Source organism: Crotalus tigris, unplaced genomic scaffold (genome assembly GCF_016545835.1).
Source record: "Crotalus tigris isolate CLP2741 ecotype Arizona unplaced genomic scaffold, ASM1654583v1 scf7180000018777.2418813, whole genome shotgun sequence".
NCBI classification, from domain to species: Eukaryota; Metazoa; Chordata; class Lepidosauria; order Squamata; family Viperidae; genus Crotalus; species Crotalus tigris.
Window position 1 is genome coordinate 1,981,016 of NW_024097195.1, and position 18,350 is coordinate 1,999,365.

The 18,350-nt window shown below is 36.4% G+C and overlaps 1 protein-coding gene across 3 annotated transcripts in view; it reads left to right on the forward strand.

Moving 5' to 3' along the window:
• HIPK3 (homeodomain interacting protein kinase 3) overlaps nt 1-18,350 on the forward strand; it is a 68,869-nt gene that overhangs the window by 1,220 nt on the left and 49,299 nt on the right. Inside the window, exon 1 of one of the 3 annotated variants that reach the window (XM_039355931.1) lies at nt 307-400. The exons of 1 other annotated variant lie outside the window; for it this stretch is intronic. The gene's annotated coding sequence lies outside the window, so the exon portion shown is untranslated. Of the gene's footprint in view, nt 1-306; nt 401-16,560; nt 16,691-18,350 lie in introns of those variants that run through there. One more of the 3 variants, XM_039355929.1, reaches the window with a different exon arrangement.

Genomic DNA, 18,350 nt, shown 5'->3' on the forward strand with positions numbered 1-18,350 from the left:
ACTATTATAAATAGTTCAGCTCGTTTCTCGTTTTGCTTCCGTTCTCGCTTTCTGTGCAGGTTTTTTTTTTCCCCCTTTTTAATTTGGGAACTAGAAATTTCCCTTTCGTGCGTGCGCCTGTCTCTGCCCCCACCCTGCTCACCCTTTCGTGCCGTTTCGCTCGCTTAGTTTTACACTGGCCAAACAGGCTAATCGTTAGGATAGCTGCGTATGAAAGAAGAAATGTGACACGACTGCTCCTCTGGCAACTTGTTAGAGCAGCAGGAAGGCGTGGTCGCCGTCTACTCTTGTTACAAGGAATTATTCTTGCCTCGCTTCGGGACTCGGAGGTAACTAGCAACAATGGTTTGGGGAAAGTAATGACTATTTTCATGCCGGGGGAACAGTCTCACTCAGAATGGTATGTGGAGTGCTGTAATCACGTCATAAAGGCAATCGTTCAAAGATAGTTGGGCTTTAGAGTCGGTGTTAAATTTAATATTACCTTAGACCTTAATAGAGGTCTTTTAAATGTTGAATTTAGAGATTGCATTTTCCTTTATAAATCTTTTTTCACCACAACTAAACAAAAACCCGGTGAGAATTGTTTAATATTTGGAGTTGTAGGCTTTATTATAATAAAGTTTGTTATAATAGTTGGCTGCAAACATCAAGTCTTATTTGTGTTGTGCTTTTGTTTTTAGTCATTTTTATTAAGCAAGTGTTTATTTTATGATGTTCTGTGTCAAAAAGTGCTTGTAATAAAGCAACTTTATTTTAAAGCAGTTGCTATCCCAATTGATGACTTGTAACATATTTAGGAAGAGTATTATACTGAGGTAATGAAAGTTATTTTTCATCTAAAGATATACTTATCTGAATTTAATTGAGACTGGTTTTTTTGTGTGTGCTATATATTCTAAACACTGAATTCTCTTCGCCAGCAGTATTGGTGTCTTATTCGCATGTGCCTTGTGAAACCAGATACTTGGATATGCATGTAGCTAATTTTGTAAATGCACTTATATTAAGCCATGACTACGCACTAAGTGCTGTATAAATGGTACTTGAAATCATTGGCTCTTTGTTTGGTGGCATTAACATATTTATTTTTAAAAAACAACAAAGGATAGTAATCTTAGCTGTCTTATTGTATGAATTAGGTAGTCTGTTGGAATGCTGTATTTGAAAGTTAAATTAAATCTTACTCTTTTTATATTCTCACCTTAGAAGGCAATTTACAAAACTCTTGCTCAGCTTCCTCCATGTATGGTAACTAGAAATTGAATATAACTACAGTTAATACAATTCACTAACTCTAAAGGTTGCTATGGTGGTTTTTGTATCATGTACAGGTTAATGCTAAATTTAAAAACTTGGAGATATTTTACAATTGAATAGTATTAAAGAAGAATTAAGCTATGATATCACTATAGAATTGCTAAGAGGCTAATTTTAATAAATGTGTCATCAAGAACATAGATTAAGTAGCATGTAATCAGGTCAGGGCTTTATTTATTCATTCACTCATTTTGCTGCCCATTCCTGAAGGCTCTGAGTGGCTAATAAAGTCAACTTATAGAAAAATGAAAATAATGATTCAACCTTTCCAAATGCATAAAAAAATAAAAAGGGCAAAAAATAAAACAAACAAAACACCATGTGACTGTGAACCCCACCTTCAATTACAACACCACCTCCTCTTATGCAAGACAGAACAGGTAGGCCTTCACAATTTTCCTAAAGCCCAAGCAGAATGCTGTGAAGAATTGATTTGTGAAGTAGTTTGATTCTTTAATAAAAAAAATTTATGGGAGAAAATATTCCATTGGTTATTTATTAAACTTTTATCTTTAATATAATAAAGTTTTGTAATATAAGTATGCATTTGTACATAATCTATATTGTAGATAAGAAATATAGCTTTTGTGTTAAATCATCAGTCATTTTAATTATGGTTTGTTTAAGCCAAGCAAGTGGCCCACATGTTGCATTAAACTATACAGTACAAACTAAAAGGCAAGATGCACAGAAAAGGTCAAAGCAGACAGTCTACATTAGGGCTGTTGGAAACCATTTATAATCTGGCAAGTTTTGTCTTAGCGAGATGGCATGAATAGTTATTTTAGGATAATTAATTTATCAGAAGTCCCATTGAGTTTAATGGAGCTTATTTCCAAGTAATGGATAATTAATTAATTGCAACTAGTTTTTATTTTTAAAGCTTATCAAGGTAAGGATTTTTTTTCTAGAGAAAAACACATATTTTTAGTACTTTAAAGACTTTTGTCATGAAATATATCCTCTAACACAGTGTTTCCCAAACTTGACAATTTTAAGGCATGAGGACTTCAACTCCCAGAATTCCACAGCCAGCGTTGCTGGAATTCTGGGAGTTGAAGTCCACATGCCTTAAAATTGTCAAGTTTGGGAAACACTGCTCTAACACATTGATAGCAATTGACATGAAACAGCAATGTTCATGAAACAGCAAGGAAAGTCTGAAGCATTCATGTACAGTACATCAATATTTTTCAAAGGCTGTTAGCATACACAAAAGTAGAGATTACAACATGTTTACGTCATGACCATTTTGGCACAAAATATATAGATAGTAGCATGGATTTTAGGATAACTAAGTTAAATAGTATTTTATTTTACACTATGACTTGCATTTTAAAAAAATACACAAGTCGAGCGAAACCATGCATCATTCACTTTCAATTTTTGACATCATTCCAATTGTCTAGTGATGAAAATCACACGTTTTGTGGAAAAGCTTGTATCTAAATATAGCAATACCAAGACAAAAGTTTATCTAGTAGTTTCTTTATACCAGAACGAGATTATGTATCTGATGAAATTATCAGCATGTTAGAGAAGTAAAGACTGACAGTTAGAGAGGTAAAATACAATTATTGCATGCATCTTTCCTTTGTGATTTCTTAAAAACCAAGTAGTCTGAAGAAAGAGAAAGGATGAAAGGTTGTGTAATCCATTACTTATAATGAAATTTCCCTTTTTTTGGCGGCGCTTTCATGAGTTAGGTTCAGATTTGTAATTTAGGGACCTCTCATCCAGTGGTGGGATTCAGATCTGTGAACAACCGGTTCTCTGTGTGGATGCCGCTTCCGGAAGTCCATTCTAGGCCTGGACAACAAAAAATTAGCTAACGGTTCTGCTGAAGTGGTGAGAACTGACGGAATCTCACCACTGCTCTCATCCTCGTGCTTTCACAAAGAATTTCCTTTCTCAAAAATGTAGTTGTTGACGAAAGGCTCTAAGACACCTATATTATCTAATCTTTCACATCCAAGACATTATAGTCTGCTAAGATTCTTATTACTTATTAAATCTTTGCAAATCAAGAGGGGGTCAAGCTATTCTCCAAAGCATCTGAAAGCAGGAAGCAGTGGACGGAAACTAATGAAGGAGAGAACCAATCGAGAACTATGGAGAAATTTCCTGACAAGTTACAATTAATCAATGGAGCAACTTGCCTCCAGAAGTTGTGGGAGCTCCAACACTGGAAGTTTTTAAGAAGAGATTCGACAACCATTTGTCTAAAATGGTATAGAGTTTCCTGCTTGAGCAAGGGGTTGGACTAGAAGACCTCCAAGATCCTTTCCAACTCTGTTATTCTATTAAATCAACATTGTAAACAAGATAGTCAAATGTATTAGCTTACTGGCCAGCCCATGTATATATAGTATAGAATTCCTTATTTATGCCTTGGTAAAGACATATTACGTTCCCATAATCATGGGTTTATGTGTCAGGATGGCCAAAACAGTTATTTGTCAAAAATTAGTTTATTATCATTTTTATCCTACTTTTATAAGGCAACAAACTTATGCAATACTTCCTCCTGCTATTTTTCCCACAACAACCCTCTGAAGTGGGTTGGGCGGGGAGAGAGTGACTGACCCAAAGTCACCCAGCTGCCTTTCATGCCTTATTTAGAAAAGTATTGACTTTGGCTTAGTGTGTTCTATGGATTCAACCAATAACTATATTACAGAAACCAATACAGAGTTCTATATTACAGAAACCAATACAATTCATGCTATAGTCATTATGCTTGTTCTATGTTGATTTTTAAAAAAAAATAAATGTGCATTTTTTTTTCTTCTGCAATGTGGATAGCTACCTCCTAAGGATATTAGGAGATAATCCAGGCAGTTCTGTTTAGGCTTTTGCATCTTAACTTACGGATATTGCTGCTTTTACTGGCTGTATTTATTAATTTTTAGTAGAATAGAATAGAGCTGGAAAGGACCTTGGAGATCTTCTAGTCCAGCCCCCTGCTCAAGCAGGAGGACCTATACCATCTCAGACAAGTGACTGTCTAGCCTCTTCTTAAAACTCTCCTGTGATGGAGCGCCCACGATTTCTGGAGACAAGCTATTCCACTGGTTAATTGTCCTCACTGCCAGGAAGTTTCTCCTTAATTCCAGGTTTTATTCTTTTATTGTAATAGTTTTATTTTTTTAATTACTGCAAGCTATCCGGAGTAGTATGATTGGATTAGTTTAGAAATCATGTAAAATTTTAAAAAATCCTTTCCCCATGTATTGTTATTATTCTTCAAGCAATAGTTGGCATTGTGATTCTGGTTGATGTAATTTAAAATAACATTAACTCATTATGCTCAAGCATCACATGTTTAGCTTACTTTTATAAATACTTGACTTTTAGAACTCGGGGATAATTTGTAAATTGGATTTTAGAATTATTTTTTATTTTAAAATACAGTTAACATTTTCTATGACAATTATACAATCTTTTTTTTATTTTATAGATTCCATATTTAAAGAATATGGTGTTAAATGCATGAATTTATATTTTTTGGAATGAAATAGGGTATTTTGGTTGACAGTTGTTTGCATAATTGTAATTGTATATTTTTTCCACAATCAAAATAGATTATAAAACCTGCTGTAGTAAGAGTCTGATCTTGAACATGAAATATTTCCTCTTTTTGTATTAGAATTAATATAGTAGGAGTATTACAGGCAAATGTACAAGCTTTTTAGTTTAGTTATTGAGCTTCTGGAAAATTGCAGTAATTGGTATGTCATGTCTGCCAAACTGAAATAAGGTTTGTGTCCTCATCATAATGAAAATTGCCAAATCAATTTTTAGTACAAAGCTGTCAAAAGGCTTAAGACTGAGTTGTTTGTGGAAAGGAAAATATATCTTTGAGACCCTGTCGTATCAGCATTGAGTCAATAAGTAGTTAATGGAAGAAATCTCTTTATTGTGGCTTGACAGCATTGTACCAGTGTGTTGCAGTGAAAACAGGCCTTTTGACAAAGGATCACATGTTCCACTGTAAATATCACATGTGTTTCGGTGCTTTTACATCATGTTGCAGTTAATGTAGGATTATAATTTGGCTGTGTTGTGTTGTTTTACCTGATCATCTTGATTTGTCTCTCCATCTTCAGAAGCACTGTAAAATGCTGTCCTAATAGTAACAGTTTTTTCTGATTGTTTAACCTATGTAATATATGCCTTTCGGCAAGATAAAGTGGAAAAAAATTAGGCAGATGTTTTCAACTGCTAGAAATATAGGTTCTGTGCCAAAGATGCAAATACAAAAGTTGTAATATGTTTCAAAGAAATCAAATATCTAATAGAAGAATGGCTAAATGTTTTAAAAAGTAATTTTAAAAATTGGGTAGTCCCGGAAGATTAGTATCTGATCCAATTTGATTTGATCATGAATATATGCTTTAACCAGTTGTATTATTAATAGAATGTTGTGCTTATGGCACAGTAGTTTAGACATGCCTATTCTAGTTTGTTTATTTTCATAAATCTACAACAGACATCTATGTAAATACCTTCCTTCTGATTGTTGGCTTGCCCAATGTAGTAGACATTTTTGTGTATTGGTATATGAGTTGGTGACATGTTCTTCTGCATGAATTGATTGGAATGTATGTGCTTTAGCATGCCTTGAACCTCTTTCCCTGAAGCAAAAGTGGAGGCATGAATAGCACGCCTAGACTAGAGTTGTTTCTGAAGAATCTTGTTTTTCTTACTCATCTGTAGAAAAAAAAAATGTTAACAAGCTACATCTTTTGCTTTGCTCCAAATATGTCTTTTTAACCGATTAAGACAGAATAGGCAACCTTTGGGAGCAGCAACTGTAACATTCTTGTGGGGGAGGGAAGAAGAATGGCTGGGATTATAGGGATGATGTCATAAAGTGGAAGAAAGACAGCCCAGTTTTAAGAGATGTTTGAATGTTGGCTTAAGTTATCTTTTACTTTGGTTATGCACATTTAAAAAAACGAAGACTTGCATACAGTTTTCCCATTGATTTTAAAGTGAAAATCAGAAATTATATCACCATTTGGTAATTTCAGTGACACATTAATGAGGTTTTCAGGATATTGCAGCAGAAAGAGTGAGGTGGGACCATGTCTGAATCACTCCTGGATTACCGTAGGTTTATTTAAGAAAGCTTGGTTCTGAATATTTTTTAAGAGCCTGATAACAGCTCTTATCTACAAACTGTTAAAAGTCTCTCCCTGAATCTGCTGAGGATGCAGTAAACTAATGCTGGTTTGGTTATTTTGTAGACAAGCCTTTTCTGTGTTTAAGCATAAGCATACATATACCAGAACATGGATCCCTGTTTTGCTTTGTTTCTCAAAATCCTTCTCTGGATTGGAGAATTCTATAAAAGCCAAACTAAGCATTATACAAGAGGCATATCTAACAGTGTCCTAACAATACATAGACAACAGATGACACATTGCATTGGAAATTAAAAAAAAAATTGCAGGAGGACTATTGAACTCTTTTTTCTTCAGTTATTTTTCCATTTAGAATTGTTCCTCCAAGTTCTCTTTATTGTGTAAACAGTGGGGAAATATCAAACAGAAGAAACAGGGAAAAGAGTTAAGCAACTTCTCAACTTATACTAGTTTCCTGCTTCTGCTGCTGGTCTTTTGTGACTGTTTTTCTTTTAATTCCATCTGGGCACACACTTACTCAGCTCCCATGTAATATCTACTTAGGCCTTGGTAAGGGAAGAGAAAAAAGGTGCCTGGAAACAAAAACATAGCAACCTACTTGTAGTACAGCCAGTGTAGGTGAGATTTTTATTGAAAGTTGCCATGGCTACACTTACATCAACATGGGTGGATCTATAGCCATGATTTTATGGCCTTGGCTTTTGCTGTCTAGGAACACTGCTGTGTCTGTTCTCCAGATTGCTGCCCTTTCCCCTCCCATTTGAGACAGTGGATGGGCATAGGATTGGTCGACTTTCCCAGTGGGTAAGATTTGATATTAAGAGGAGGAAAACCTAACATTGGGTTATCCCGCTAGTTTTTTTGAGGATGGCTCCTCTAATGTTAAAAGGAGACAAACTAAAATGAGTATTGATGAAGACTAGATAATATTGAACAGGTCCACACACCAAATTAGAGCTGTTCTCATTTTATTCCCTTCCATTTGCTTCTACAGTATATATTTCCTCTCATTGCTCATAATTTGGTGGAAGAGATTAAAGGAAAATAAAACCCTCTCTTAGGAAAAAAACAGAAAGAGGCAAATATCTCTCTGTCAGTGCTTGCATGTCTTGCTGTCAGTTTTTAAGCTAGCAGAATATGCAACATTTGGAATGCTCTGAATGAAAATGCATCTATTGAAATGTACTACAATGTACAGTTTCACTAGATCCCTACATGTACTAAAATCACAGCTATATGGCAATGGGGATCTGTTTTTAAGAGTAGAAAGATTGCCTGTGTGATGACAAGGGAATTGAACCCTCTGGTTCCTGTTCTTCTCCTTGCAACTTCTTGCAAACTACACAGATTTCTCCCAATTTAAGTTTATCTGTATCTGAATTTGGCTGTGGAGCATTCTTTAGCTGTTGGTATATTCTGTTGCCACTACGCACTTTTCTTCTGACTTCCGATTGCCTTAATAAGTGATTGAGGTAGTCTGGATTTAAACTTGGACATGCTGTCATCATGCATAGTTTCAGTTTGTGTATCAGTTTTGCTTGGTTTCAATTGCAGCATGTCAAAAACTTGCAGACCAGAGAATATGTATTTGAATTTGACTGGAAGAAAGAAATGTAAAATAACAATTCTTAGGCAAAGATATTTGAGTATAAAAATATGTGGTCTCTAAGGTTACCTTATGCAGAGGCAGGCTATTTATTTATTTAGATCTCTCTTGTTGACTCAAATAGTAGTAGCCCTTCACTATTTCAAGCAAAAACTATTCATCCCTAGCTCTTTAGTTTGAGCTTTTGAGATACTTTACCAATTTATACACCATTCAAAGTTGTACAACAGGTGGGCAGCATATACATGTAATAAATAAAAATAAATATGCCTTGATTTAAAAGAGATTAAAATCATTCTCTACTGTGTGCTCTTTCACTGGATATCTATAAATATATTCCTAAGAAACAATAGGCCTATTCCATTCCAAACACAAATATGAATTGTCCTATGTAATATGAGGGGTTTTTTTCATGTAAAAGTGAAATGTGTATTATGTAATGGCTTTTTTGTTACTTTTGAGAGTCATCTGCCTTATAAATTGAGATCTGCTAAACCAACTTGCTACCTAGGGCAGGAATCCTAATATCATTCCAGACCAACTTTTGCTTGAAAATTTCCAGTGATGGAAACCCCACAGTGACAAGAGATACAGTGTTCTAATGTTTAAAACAGTGGTACAGAAATTGGTTAATTATCCCCAAGGGAATAATTTGGACATATCCTGGGGGTAATGGAGCAATTCGAAATTGTTTGTGAGTGAAGGATCCAGTTTGGGGCTGCTGCTGTCAAAACTTTTGTGTAAAACAAAAGTGTTTTTTTATGGGGGAAGGGATATTATTTGAGATGGAGAAAAGAAGAAATTGGGTGAAATATTAATACTGTAGCTCTCTTGATCAGGAAAATTGTTCCTTATTTCATTTTTTAATTTCTCTCTGTAAAGCTTCTACCCATTAGTACTTGTCTTAACTGTGGTAATATTTTATTTTTGACTGACTTATTTATACAACAGCTGAAAAAGTATTACTGTCCACAATCACCATCCATAAACTGGAAACAGGCAAACCTGGGCCTGGAATCACATCTTTAGAAATTTGTGAAAGGCCAGCAGGGTCAGGGCCATCCTCTAGAGCAGACATGTCAAACTCGTGATGTCATGTGACATCGTGCGACGTCTCGGGACTGTTTTGCCATTGCCAGCAATGGGGTGGATGTGACTTCTGCATGACGTGTCTGGCCCATGAGCCGGCAGTTTGACACTCCTGCTCTAGAGGGAGAATGTTTTATAGGATGGGCACTATGGCAGAAAAGACACACCTCTTGAGCCCTGTCAGTTGGCATTCTTTAACTAGCAGGACCCAAAGCATGCTCATCCTGCCTGACTACTACTGGCTGATGCTTAATCTGAGGTCTACTACCTGGCTTCTACCTGCACATCTGTTTCCCCCCTAAACTACAAACCCTACATTGCTTGTCACTGAACTGCATTTGTTGGATAAGGCCCAATGTTCAAGTCTGTCTGTTGTTTTGAATTTTAAATCTGTCTTCTGAAGTGTTACAATTCCCATCTCCTCCAGCATTTGGTTGTTGGCAAATTTGATGAACATTCCTTCTATCCCCTCATCTAAGCCACTGAAAGTGGGAAAGCGCACTGGACAGATCCCTGAGGTAACCCAGCACATGGCTTCTTTCATGTTGACACAAACTCATTAAGGACTGAGTGTTAGCTAAACGTGCTCAACCATCTACAAATCTATCTGAAAATCTATATCATTTTGTTCCATTTTATCAAGAAGGTTATTGTCAACCTCATTAAACAACTTACTGAGATACACCGGTTTCTTAATTGCTTTGTTAAAAAAAGGAAAAGATTTGTCTGGGCACAACTGTTCCTATCAAATTCATCCTGGCTTCTAGTAATCTAGTTTTCTTTTCTGAGTCTTTCAAACTGACTGCTTGTTGATCTTTTCTAGAATTCCCCTATGTACTGATGACAGGATAACTGGTCTTGTTTTTTTCTCCTGGTTCTCAAAATTTTGGACAATGTTTTTGAGATCACATCTGCCAGGCCCTTTAGCACTCTGGGATAGAATCCATCTGGGCTCACTTGAGCAAATGTATTCAAGGCAGATAGGAGATTGCATACCAGGTCTTTACCTCTCTTAATCTGCATTTCTTTTCTACACTTCCTCTCCCCCCATAGTATTGCTTTGACAGATTAAATCATTCCCCCCCCCCAGTTATTGGCTTTATTTAATTTACATGGCCAGTTTTCCCTTTGTAAAAAGACATGCAAAGTAGAAGTTAAGCAGCTTAGCCTCTTTTATGTTGCCTGACAGCAACTGATCACCTTCTCTAATCAGTGACCTGACTGCTTCCTCTTTCTCTCCTTCTGCATATACCCACAGGACCTTTATTTGTTACATTAGCATTCATTTCTAGCCTCTGATGATTTTGATTTTGTGTTTTTCTGGTGCCATCCTTAGAGATTCAGAGTATTCTCTGATACTGATATTTTTTTCTGTTTTCATTTCTTAAGCTGGTTCTTTTTCTTTTGCAACTTATCAGCTTATTTTCTTCAGGTTATCTGTAGTCTTAATATTTTCATTGGATGCCTCCCATTTTATTTTCTGTATTTTTTGTGTTCAGGCTTTAAGTACAGTTTCTCATTTTTCAGAATTTCCCATTTTTCCTAAACATTTTTCCCCTATACTTTTCAGGTGCTTTCTGCAAGGTACTATGTTATAATATTGGCTGCTATAATTAAAAGAATTGGAAATGCCAGGATTGTTTTAAAAAGATCTTAAGTCAAGTGGCTGGTATAGTAATTGTCTTCTGTGTGTACAATATATCATATGTCTGAATTTAAAATACTTAATACAGTTTTTCAAAAACTCCACAACATTTTATAAAGTTAAAAATAAATTCCACTTTGCAAAACAAGGGGGGGGAATGACAGATGTAGAAAACGAATTATAGTGTGGAGATATGGAAGATTTTGTAGGGTTATGCAATGAAGTTAATTAGAAAAGGAAGTATTTCTTCCTACATCACATAATTAGCTTATGTAATTTGTTATGCTAGGCCTTTGCTATATGAATTTAACAGAGATTAAGTTTCACAATGTCATGGAAGATGTGATTTAGAAAAGTAATGAACTAGGAAAATGCTTTTAAAAGCCTTTTGTGAGTTCCCGCCATTTTTTTCTCTCCCAGTTATTTACATCTCTAGCTAGATTTATTGTCTGTAATAGCTGTATACAATAGCTGTTATATTTAATATACTTTCAAATATTAATTTCTCTAGATCAGTGGTTCTCAACCTTCCTAATGCTGCGACCCTTTAATACAGTTCCTCATGTTGTGGTGACCCCCAACCCCCCCCATCCAGCTGGACGGGAAGGGGGGGCAGGAAGGCCGCTCTTCCGGCTCCGCCCAGCCTGGTTGGAGAAGCACCATTCTTCTCCCTCTTTCTCTCTTTCTTTCTCTTTCCTCGCTCTCTTTCTCTCTTTCCTCTCTCTTTCTCTTTCCTCTCTTTCTCTTTCTCTCTTTCCTCTCTCTTTTCCTCTGTTTCTCTCTCTTTCCTCTCTCTCTTTCTGTCTCTTACGGCAGCATTGTTGGGGGTCCCCCCCCGGCCCGGCTGCCCCCTGCTGTGTCCTCAACTGAACGGGCGGGGAGGGGGAGCAGGATGGGAGGCAGCGGCTCCAGCGGCGGCACGGCAGCATTGTCGGGGTTCCTCACCGCCGCCCCCGCCACGTCCTCAGGTGGAGAGGGGAGCAGGACAGGAGGCAGCGGCTGCTGCGGTGGCGGTGGCACGGCAGCATCGAGGGTCCCCGCCACCCCTGGCCCAGCCGCCACCCCCGTCAGGATTCCACGCTGCCCAGCCTCATCCTCCATTGATGGAGCCGTGATGGGGGCTGGTGCTGCGCAGCCCCTGCCAGCCCCTCTGCTTCCCCAGGTGCCCCTGTTGCCCCAGCGCCTGCGCGAGCCGCCTTGGGGACAGCAGAAGGAAGAAGGGGAGGAAGAGGAGGGCAAGGAAGCCGCTGCCAGCGCCGGGCCCCAGGAGGCGGCTCTCCTCTCCTACCTTTGCTGCATCTCCTTCTTCCTTCCTGGCAGCCTGGACTCTGGTGCGCCTTCCCAGCCAGCGGGTCCAATGGTTGGACTGGCTGGGGATCGCAGGGGCTGGTCTCCCTTGAGCCACGGCTTGCAGGAGGGCTGGCCCACTCAGCGGAGCCTCCAGCAGGCCGCTCCCAGCAGGGATCCCAGGGCTTCCTCAGGCAGCTCCAAAGCCACGAGGCCCTGGCCGCGCTTCTCCCAGGGGGTGGGGCACCCGGGCGCAGGGCCAATCAGGAGCCCTGCAGGAGGTAAGTCCGCCTGAGAGAGAGAGAAGGGAAGCGAAAGAGCCTCTCTGTCTCTCTCTCTCTTGCAAATGGTGGAGGAGGCCATGTGGAGACGGATGCGGAGCGGTGTCTCGGTTCCTAAGACCATTGGAAATATGTGTTTTCCAATAGTCTTAGGCGACCCCTGTGAAAGGATCGTTCAACCCCCAAAGGGGTTGCGACCCACAGGTTGAGAACCACTGCCCTAAATAGTCACTTAAGATCATGTTGTAAAAATACACAATTTTTCACTGTGATTTTCACTGTGCTTTAATGAAAGTAATAATGAAAATAAAATCTGCTAGGCTTATCATTTCTCTATTTTGTATTCCTAGAACTCCCAAAGACACCTCTGGAAAGATGTATTTTGGTTCCTCCCAAAGCAAGGATGGGTCTCAAAGGATGCCCCCCCCAATTTATGGCTTCTGACTGCACAAAGTTGCTCACCCTTTTATCTTTAGAATATAAGAAAAGATCTATTACATTGCCTCTAGGTGCAAGAAAAAACTATGCTTCCTACAGTATATATCTTAAACAGCAGCTTGTATCAAACTTCAAACCTTTTATTTATCTTACCTTGACTATCTGTACTCTATTATGTTTTGTATTGTGTGGCAAATAAATATGGATGATGGATACTGAGTAATTTGTGTACCTGAAAAAAATGTTACAATTCTGTTTTTGAGTAGTGCATGTATGGTTTATGCTCACTTTAAAACAACTGTATATTAAAGATACCAAGATTGGGAAAACAGTATTCTTGGGATTCCCCCCCCCCCCAATAATGATTCAAAGGCTAAAAGAGGCAAAAGTTATGATTTTCTTCCTATTATTTTTCTAAAACATTCAAGCACATCCCTCCAATTTTTAATATTTTGGTCCATATTTTAATTCTTTGGTCCATCACATTGCTAGTCAAATTGAAGTGTTTATTGTTGAACGTGACTAGCAAAAAGATACTAAGCTTCAGTCAGCTTATAAATATCAGTAGTGAAGCAACACTACTTTAGTAATTTTGCCTAAATTGCATTAGTTCAGAACCACTTTATGTCTCAAGTGGTTATAATCAGCTATTATTTTTGGAAGAAGAGAAAACTTATTAACCTTTAAGGAAAGTAATATAATATATTATGAGTGGGAATCAGTTGGCAGTAGTCAAATTAATGCCACCAGACTGTTCTGCTTAAAGGGAAAAAAAAAACAATCTTGGGTAACCTCTAAGTCATGTGCTTGGAGCTCATATCTAAGGTAAAGTAACCACGAAAAAGATAAAACTGTTGTAAATTAGTGTGTAAATGCATAAATTTGCAGTTGTGATTTAATATGAAGATACCACACTGTGGTTTTTTCTCTGTGGTTTTGGCTTTTTAGAAGCTTGGGGAATTAAAAAGAAGCAAGATTAATTTTTGCTTGATGGCCCTAGAATATTGTTTTGAGTAATTGATTTTGGTATGTTGTATAAATCTAGCCATTTCAATGTATTGAATAAACTCTGGTTTACAGTACTCTAAACCTAGCCAACAGCATTATGGTTAATATATTTATACAGATAGTTAGTTTGTATGTATCTACCACTAGATAGAAACCAACAAAATACTTTCTCAAGTACAATCCAAATGGACAGTGTTTTTTTTAATTATAGTTTGCTAGTATGAAGGAGTAGACTTCCACAGTAGCCATGCAGCCTTGGAAACAAACATGACTTCTTAATGAGTTGCAATAGTATTGGGTTTACCATTCCATATTACTTTGAAGCACATCTTTCATATCACATTCAAAATATTTCACAGCCCTCAAAGCAATGTTTAAATCATATTCAGAAGGTTGAAGGTTCACATGGTAAACTATTGAACTAAAAGTAATGGCTCCAGCATCATAACTTTAATTTAAATAAGGATATTTTAGTGAACGAAACAAGAAAATAATCTTCAAAAAGAGCTCTTTTGTTCCCTGTTATTTATTTCTCCACATAATCATCACCATTCAATTTTTTGCCAATGATGGGCAAATTTCTTACAGTTGTCATGAAAGAACTCCAACCTTTCTCTCTTCATTCAGGTCTTGACAGTCCTCTCCACCTCTTCCTTTGAGCCAGAGATGTCCACAAAGGTATTCCTTCAGGGTGGGGAAAAAGTAAAAGTTACACGGCATCATGTCTGGACTGCATGGCAGATGGAATAAGATGGTGCGATCCACATTCATAATTGCATCTTGGGAGGCTTATGAGATGTGAACTTAGCATTCTCATGTTGCAGCAACAATTCATTCTTGTGCTTCTGAATTCTGCTTAATTGCTTCAAAGTGGCATAAGTAGAAAAGATATCAGGGCATGGTTGAACAGGTAAAGTGTAGAGTTCTTTTGTGATGACTTTAAGACACTTAATTCATTTTTGATAGAATGTGTGTCGGTAGCAAATGGTGGTGATTATACAGAGAAGTAAATACAGGGAACGGGGGAATGCTCATTTCAAGGATTATTTTCCTGTTTCATTTATTAAACTGTTCCTATTTAAACTAAAGTTATTGAGGTAGATATATTACTTTTCATTTAACCCTCATACTTGTTCCACTATTACATGGAGGAACTTCTGTCTTTCATTTCGGAATTTAACTAAGGCTTATAGATTGGCAGTCTAACGTTAATAATGCCAAAATTAAAATGAGTTTAAATCAGTATTTAGCAGCTAGAGGGTAAGCAAGGAGAATTTCCAAGGTATAGTTTAGTTCTAAAGTTCACAACTATTTGTATATTCTATAACCATGTTTGGTATATTTATAGTTAAATTATGGCTATATTTTCTAATTTTCTTCTAATAGTTCAGATTATCAGTTTCAGTTTACTTAAGCAGAAAATGCATGGTATCATTTGTCAATATATAGCTCCATTTCTCTCTAATTGAGCAGGCCAGCAACCCCTGGTTAATTGTTAACGTGACTGCATCACTTAGCCTGAAAAGTGAAGCAATGATCTTAAGGTGGTTATCAGTTCTATATTTGGACCACATTTGACTATGATTGGTTAGGAAAATAGCTTAATATGTTGAACAGGCATTAGGTGAAAGATATGGAATTACGAGTAAATATTTTATATGTGCATTTATAGTCATAGCAATAGCAAGATGATCACTACTCGGAGCTATGTGTGCTGCATGGGCTGTTCTACATCTACTAAGCTAGTATTCTATTTTCAGCCATGGTGGTAAAAGCTGATGTGATGTTAATATAAATTCCAGCTTTTGCATATGAAGTGGTTGTATCAAGCTGACTTTTGCCTATAATAGTAACATTTCTTGAAGAACAGCTCTTGCTTTGTAGTTGAATATGGTTTCTATATTGTTGTGCTACTGTAATATTAGAAATCGATATTCCCTATTCAGAAATTTAAGTTAGGTTTGATTCAAGTCAATGTAGGGATTAAAGAAATAACTCAAAAATTTAATTAGTTGACTCTCTCATCAACTCATCAATTTTGATAGAGCTTGAAGCCTTATGGCAGTGTTTCTCAACTTTGGGAACCTTAAGCTGTGTGGATATGCTGGCTAGTTGAAGTCTACACAACTTAAAGTTTCTAAGGTTTAGAAATTCTGCCTTAAGATAATGTCATTCCATTGAGACATTTTGGCAAACTACATTGATTTCGTTATTACTCATGAGATCAGAAGATTGGTAGGTCGTTTATATTAACCATCTTTACAGATAATTAGTTATTCCTTCAAATCTCATTTTTTTTTCCTTTGGCAAAATTCATTTTATTAAAATTTCATATCTGAGAAGGTGGATATCTGTTCACTATAGTGAATTGTCTCCTATATTGATAATGGACCTGCTTTTTGTTTTTTGTTTTTTTAAAAATCCTTTAACTTGCTTATTGTTAACAAAGCAGTTCTTTTTTTTTAATTAACTCAAAAGCACACCCATTCAACAATGTAAAAACAAAGAAAATGAGATATCAATCAGGTTGCTAGATTCCTTACTTGTTAGATGGGCAAACTGTGGACAATGAATTCATATTCTAGCATTGTGACTTTTCAGAATAAAAATTGATAATAAAAATCTTGAAATAATAATAATTATTTATTACATTTATATGCCACCTGACTCCTAGTGATTTTGGGCAACTCACAATAATCAAAGAAATTACAATAAATCAAATTAATTTTTTAAAAAGATGGAAAGTGCAGAAGAAGATGGAATGAAGCAAGGGGTCTCAGTCTCCATTCCTAAAGACCTGGGTGAAGAACCATGACTTCATTGCTATTCTGAACAACAGCAGAGTTGGAGGACCTCATTCTGGAGGGTAGGCACATTTTTGTAGATGTGCTTCTGGGGTCCTGAAATATGAGATTGTAATCAAAGGAACCCAGAGCATGCCAACCTTGCAAGATTGAAGTGGTTGGCCAGATAGTATGGGAGACAGGCCCTAAGCCATGTAGGACTTGATAGGGGACAACCAGGGACAACCAGGTCTTTGAATTTCATTCAGAAGAAAACTGACTAATTTTTAAAGAAAATCCAAAGCTATTTGGAACAAGAATTTGATTGTAAAATCATTTCATTGCTATTTTTTTTGTGTGGATAATAGTTATTTAAAAGGTGTAATCTTGTTCTGTCTTTCTTCCAGAAGTTTGAAACTGCATACCTAGGAGTATATGCAAGTATTTGTATCCATGCACTGTTGACTTTCAGATCTCTTAAAACTTTTGCAATAAAACAGCAACTTAGCCTCATTTGTCTTCATTCTTCCCTTTCTCTGTATGTATCTTTTAAAGGGCTGTTCTCTGAAAAGGTGCTCTGGGTAGCAGCACACACTTATGGGAAAGTAAAGCTTTCCCCCTCCAGTATCCTTATAGCAATAGAACAAAGTGTGTAACTTTCTTTTTTTATTGTTTTTTTCTTTTTTTTCTTTATTCTTTTCTATACTTTTTTTTTAATTGAAAGTTTTTAAATTTTACAAAACAAATCCCTTCCCCAAATCCCCACCCTCCCGTACCCTCCCCCATCTTCCCCAAACCTCCCATACCCTCCCTCAATCTTCCCAGAGCTGAGTACAGGCTTAATTAAAATTTTCAAAGAAAATAAAAAATAGAAAAAAAACTTAAAACACATATAAATCCTAAACAAATCTAAATACCTTAAATTAAACAAATTATCTTCTCTAAAACATAATAGTTGCAAACATTAAACACACATTATAATATACTTTAAACATTTTCTAGTATTGTACTTATATTATTATCCATCATTCTATATAGAATCCCCAAAACACAAATTTAAACATTACTTTCTTTAAATATCCATACCTACAATATAAGATCTAATCTCCCTCTTTCTTTACTCTAGAGCACAAAAATAAGCATATAAACATTCATTATACCATTAAGACTGGATACTCTTTTGAATAGTTAAACTAAATACTTATATTTAAAGTTTAAATATAAAGTGTGTAACTTTCATGAAGCACTGAAGTCACTTGGTATCTCTGTTTAGCACACAAGCTCTGCTATGTACCTAAAAGTCAGAGATAATCCTCCCAGTTTACCATCGAAAATGTAAAATTTAATCTTTGAAAATAATTTTACTACAAACAAAGAAAGCTTGCAGGACCATTCAATTCATACAATATGCTTGTATTGTTCATACACATTGCTACAGACCAAGAAATATAAAGAAGGTGTTTGGCTGAAAGTTGATACTCCTTTGTACTATCTTTATATTAAATGTTTTATATTAACATTATAAAAATAAAGTCAGGAACCATTTTTACTTTCTTGTTGAGAAATTAGATAAATATTATATAAATTTGTAGTTCTTAAAATGATAAATATCCTTTAAATTCTTCTGTATATTCTCATAAAAGACTATTGGAAAAAGAACTTTGAAGGCCAAAAAGAAGCCAATTTAAGAATCTGAGTTGGATGATGCATGTTTAAGGCTATCTGTATAGAATCATAAGTTGA